The sequence below is a fragment of the Cupressus sempervirens genome, chromosome 4, assembly GCF_028749045.1.
Source record: "Cupressus sempervirens isolate cs-2001-9-10 chromosome 4, ASM2874904v1, whole genome shotgun sequence".
Taxonomy (NCBI): domain Eukaryota; kingdom Viridiplantae; phylum Streptophyta; class Pinopsida; order Cupressales; family Cupressaceae; genus Cupressus; species Cupressus sempervirens.
The window spans coordinates 23,572,795-23,578,794 of NC_143121.1; positions in this window are offsets into that span (position 1 = coordinate 23,572,795).

The window sequence follows — 6,000 nt, forward strand, 5'->3', positions numbered from 1 at the left end:
CTCTCTCTCATTCCCCAATGATAATATTTCTCTATCTACCTTATCTCTCTCATATCCCCTTTAACATTAAATTCCCCACAATTACCATCTATTTCTACGTCATGTCTCTAATTTCTCCCCCTCTCTCTCTTCTTCCATCAATATATATCTATCCATTTTTATCCCTTATTTTCCTCCTCAACCTCTACCTCATTTATATCCCTTGCCCCTCTTGTTTTCCCTTTCTCCCCCCCTCTCTTACTAGAAACTACAATTGAAACAATTATTATGTTGTCATTGATGTCAAATCTATTGATGAGACATGTTGCTATTTGATCTAAATGTCATATCTATTTGATTGATGAAGAGAATTTGAGAAATTTATCACAACAAAAGAACCTAGAGGAAAGGTTGAGTTATGAAAAGGAAGCTACAATGGATGTTTGATTAGTTAGACTTTGACAAGATAATTTGATTTTTTTACATTATGAAGAGATGAGAAGGGACTAACATATTGCATAAGCTTGTTTGAGGAATACAACCAAATATTAAGGAACTTGAAGTTCATGCCGAGGGATGCTAGCATTGACTGAGTGCCAAAACAAAGCAAGCTGAGTGCCATTAAAAGTTGCGTAAAACTTAGTATTGATCAAGCATCAGTATCAATCGAGAAGATAGTGTAAGTGCCAAGAAAGTAACCTTGTGATGATCAAGTGTTAGAACCTAGTGATGACCGAGGGTTAGAACCCAGTGATGACCAAGTGTCAGAACCTAGTAATGACTAAGCGACAATATTTTGGATGCCTATGAGAAATCATGATTTCTACCAACTTGGTTGATTTCTTGGGATATGGAAAATGTGTTGAAGATAAAAATTGACGTGTTGGATGAATTAATTCAAGGAGAGGATTAGGTAAGATATCTAATGAACATATTCCATGAAAAATTTCTAGAAGAGAAGAAGAGATGAACATATACAATGAAGATGTTAGATTAGATCGCAAACCCTAAGATCTACGATGATTGTGAGAAATGAAAAAGGAAAAAAATTTCCTATTTAAGGAGGAACAGAGGCAAAAATTTAAATATGCAAAGAAATGAGGATAGTAGAGAAGTTGTGCGTATTTGAAAGATTTCCAATGAGATGAAACAAAGTTGTTGAGGTTGATAAGAAAATCTAAGAAGGCTTAAGTTTTTTGTGAAGAGAAGGATGATTTCTTGAAGAACTACCAAGAAAATCAAGGATAGACGTGACAAGGAAGGCTTATCAGGGAATCAACACATGAAATGAACATAGATCTGAAACTACAAAGTCAGTTGTAATCATATAGATCAAACCCTTTGGTTTTCTTTCTAATCATTGTAAACAATTTGTATTGAAATCCTTTTAATCATAGATTGACCTAACAATCATTAAGGATTTAATAGTCTATGTAAATCCTTTAACCAGGTGACATTCTAATGGAATGTTCTAAAGTCCTCTAACAAGACCACTCCTAATAGGGTGATTAAATCCTTTAACCAGGTCACATTTAATAGTGTGTATTGTAACCTTTAATAGGTTTGGCTCCTAACAAGGCTCACTTTAGAAGAGTTAAAAAGTGGTGAGATGCTGGTGGTGGTTTTTCCCAATTTGGTTTTCCATGTTAAATCCTAGTGTCAAATATGTTGAATGTTTTTACGGTGTTTTACATTTCAAATGTTTACATTTTGTAAGACTGTTATATGAGGCCAATAAACTACTAGTTGATATTGTAATTCAAACTATAGTAGAGACCGAGCTATAGGATAAGTAGAACAAAAAACTATTCAAGTGTTTTGTTTGTTTAGTTGGTACATATGGACCTTGAGTAACTAATTCACCCCCCCTCTTAGTTATTCTAAACATTCTTTGTCTCTCTCTCTCTCTCTCTCTCTCTCTCTCTCTCTCTCTCTCTCTCTCTCTCTCTCTCTCTCTCCCTCCCTCCCTCCCTCTTATTCCCTGGTCTCTATTCCCTAATGATTGTATTTCTCTGTCCACCTTATCTCTCTTATCTCCCCTTTCAAATTCAATTCCCCATAATGATCATCTATGTCTACCTTATGTCTCCATCTCCTCTCCCTCTCTCTTCTCCCATCAATATATATATATATATCTAGTTTGATCCTTTATTTTCTCCTTCTGAAGCTCTATCTTGCATAGATCCCTCTTCCCCCTCTTACTTTCCCCTTCTCTCTTTCTCCCTTTCTACCTCGCTCTCTCTCGCGCATGCACGCACACATGCACAGGCTCACGCACGTGCACACGCGCGCGAGCGCGCACACACACACACGCACACACTCACATGTATGCATGTGCACATGCACATACACCTTATTCTACTATAATCCATAGATATCTCCTCCTAAATCTCTATCTATTCTCTTCCTCTCCCCTTTCTATCTCTATCTCATCTCTCCCCTCTCCCCCTTCCACCCCTTTTTCCCACTCCTCTGAACTTATACCCACCTTAATTGCCATATATTTTCTCCTAATATATATGTCTCTCTCCTCTCCTCTTCCTTTCTCTATCACCATCTCTTTCTATTCCATGTCCTAATTATTTTAGTCATAAATCTCCCCCCTCTCACTATAACATCCCTATAATTACATTGACATATAATAAATGCTTTTTATTTAATATGAATGTTCACTCTTTTAAATATTTATTCATATCCATAAAAATTAATTAAGGACCATAATATTTTAGAACTTAGATTTAATTTTATAATTTAATAATTCTTAAATAATTAATTTAATTATACTAATTGTCCAACTTCAAATAAAATAAAAAATCAAAGTCAATGAAAAATTATTATTTATTAATGAAAATGTATTTGTAAAATAAATTTAATTTTTTATTTAATTTATTTTAGCTATATCATGCAATTTTACATTTAGAAATAATAAATTTTAAAATAAATTCAGCCAAAGAAAATTGGGAAAAAGCTTAAAAAATAGAACTATAGTAACTAATATATTACAATAAATATCTAATAATAAAATAATCCATCTTACAAAATTAACAATATAAATATACATTTTTTCTTTAACTCTTCAAATTTTCAATATTTAACAAAATAAATATACATTCTCTCCTTAACATTTCAAAATTCTAAACAATTATTTTAAATCTAAAATGTAATATAACTACCTCGTTATCTCACTAACTCAAGAAGTGGTGATTTATAATTTTACCTTGTATTAATATAAATTATAAGACATTCAATACAATGGCTAGATCTACATAATTTTGAAATTAAAATATTTTAATCTCATTATAGAATATAATCTTAATTTTATTTTTTCCATACCCACATTGCTAAAAGTTTCTTATTTTTATAGAAAAGGAAAACCGACTATTTTAGAATTTAAAAACTACCTCAAACTTAAAATAACTATTTTATAAAATTTTAACAATACATATAACCAATTCTAAAGTCTTTTTAAGAACAAATCATATATTATTTTCTTTATAAAATATAAAGTAAAGAATAATTCAATAATATCAAATCAAACCTCCCAACTCCTATTTATTCTTCTTAACCAACACACTCTCAACCACTTTAATCTTCTACTAATCAACTATAAAGGATACCTAAATTAAGGAAAAAGATAGAGGTGTGGTAAGTGGGAAAATTGTATCGACTTCATAGTTTTCTTCTTGATCACCAAATATCATGGATGTATGGAAGCTGAGAGTTAGTAATATGTTATAATTATGGTATAAGAAATTGACCAATATACCATAACAAGATCTCAATTATCTAGAAATAGCCTCCCAATAGATTATAGAGTACTTGACTTTGGAGATTCCTTGATGAACTTTAAAATAATTTAAAGGAAAAATACTTGAGGTCGGTGGCTTAGTCTAGCATGAAGTAATTGTCACATGAATTGTTGAGAATAAAATGCAAGTGGTTGATGCCAATCCTATCCAATATGGTCTTTTGGCTGTTGGTTCTTGTGCTATTTTTGTCATGGGATCTTAGCCTTGTGCTGAATCTTCTAACAATTTTGGTAATAAAAAACTTTCTTGGTAGAATAAAGAAGCATTGGTTGAAGATTGGATCCCAGTTAGTGGAAAGTACACTATGAAGTCTCCTCCTCACCTTGATACATATGACCTTTCATTCTTAAAAGAAGGGAGGTAAATGGAAAACTTAGTTTTTCCTAAGGTCTTGTTGGTTGCAGTTCCTTCGTGCTTAACCCTATGGGACAATTTGGTTTAATTGTTATATCTTTAGCTATCTTAATTTTTCTGGTCTTGGATAGAGTTATCCTAATCATTCTTTGGTTGATCTATTTTGGGCAGCTAGACATGTAATGTTATTTTGTTACAACTTTTGACTTGTTATGGTACCTCTTCTTTCCCTTCTTGTATTCTGAGTTTTAGGATCCCTCCAAAACTTGTTTTTACCTTAGTAAAATACATAAAGGAAAAATAGGAAAAATCAATGGAAAGTCAAATGAAGATTTTTTGAAAATAGATAAAGAAAGCTTCCAACCCTAGCACAACTATACATATATTTTGAAAAATAATTGCATGAAACAACTTAAAAAATTTGGTGCCTTCATGTGGGAGGTCTTCAACACAAGATTATGTTACTCTAAGAACAAATGGAAATAATTGACAAAGCTAGCTATTCCAATCTTGGGGAAAAATGATTGTAAATCCTTAGAAATTCTACTTTGGAGATGTGTCAACAAGATTTAGGCAATATCTTTATTCCATTCAAATTAGTGAGAGAGATTCAACAACCTTATATTCATACAAAAAAAAAACAAATGCACACAACAAATAATATTGGCAAATAAGAATTATACGTACCATTCTTTGATGTCTTACACCTACCATTCTTGTGTTGAGATTATGTGTGTTGCACACATTGCATAATATTTTTTATATTTTATTATTTTATTTTATTATGTAGTGTTGCACCTAAGAGCACTTAGATGGATGCACAACATGTAAAGATTGCTATAGGACATACTTGATGAGTTGTATTATAACATTGTGATAATATTTTATGTAATTATTTAATATAATTAGGGACAAAATTAAATGTGGGTCAATGGGTTAGGTAGCACATGGTTTATTTAATACAACTTAGTGGTTTTGTGGGTATATAAGCAACCACAAGGGTACATAGTTGTATGAGAAGGGAAAAAGACAAAAATAAAAGTTGAGCAAGATAAGACTTGACACGTTATCCAATAAGGGAATATTTGTGAAGGTTAAAAGCATGGCATGGGATGTGTGGATTCATGCTTGTTTACATGGATTGCTTGGTTGTGGCTATGACTTTGAAGGCTTCCATGGTTGTATTGCAAGGATATTTTTGCTGAATAATACATGGTGATGGATGCTTTTTGGAGGTTGGGATGTTTTCCTCAATGAAGGTTTCTCACGGTATATCTCATGTCACAATTTTGTGGGTATGTTGTCTATTATCTTGCACATGGATTTCAATTGCATATTTGTTTCAAATCTATTATGGGTTATGTGAAAACATTTATATTTTTATTGAAAGTTTCCTTACAAGTGATATAAGAACTATAGTTTTGTTGTTGTAACCCTAGATTGAGTCCATCAGAATGCATGAGTAGATAAAATAGAGCACAAGATATATGGGTTTTCTAGGTTGTTTATTGTAGATAGAAGGGTTTTAAGCTTGTTGTTATGATGGAATGTTAACAATTTTTGGGCATGTGAAATTTTTGGTCAAATGGGTTTTTTGGATGTTTCATTTAAGTGAGGGTTTTGGGGGGGGGGGGGTGTGGTGGCAGGAGGTTGTAGAAATGACCTAGGCAAAAATAGACCTTACCATTGGATCCGGGTCAATGTTTCCATAAATTTTGATACATAATATGTCATATTTTGGCCATGTGAAGGGAAAATGAAAAGGTTTTTAGTGTCAGCCCATGATGGCTGTCAAATTTAATCACATCAAAAATTTTGACATAAAAAAAAGTAAGGAAAATGGTAAAACAACTATCTT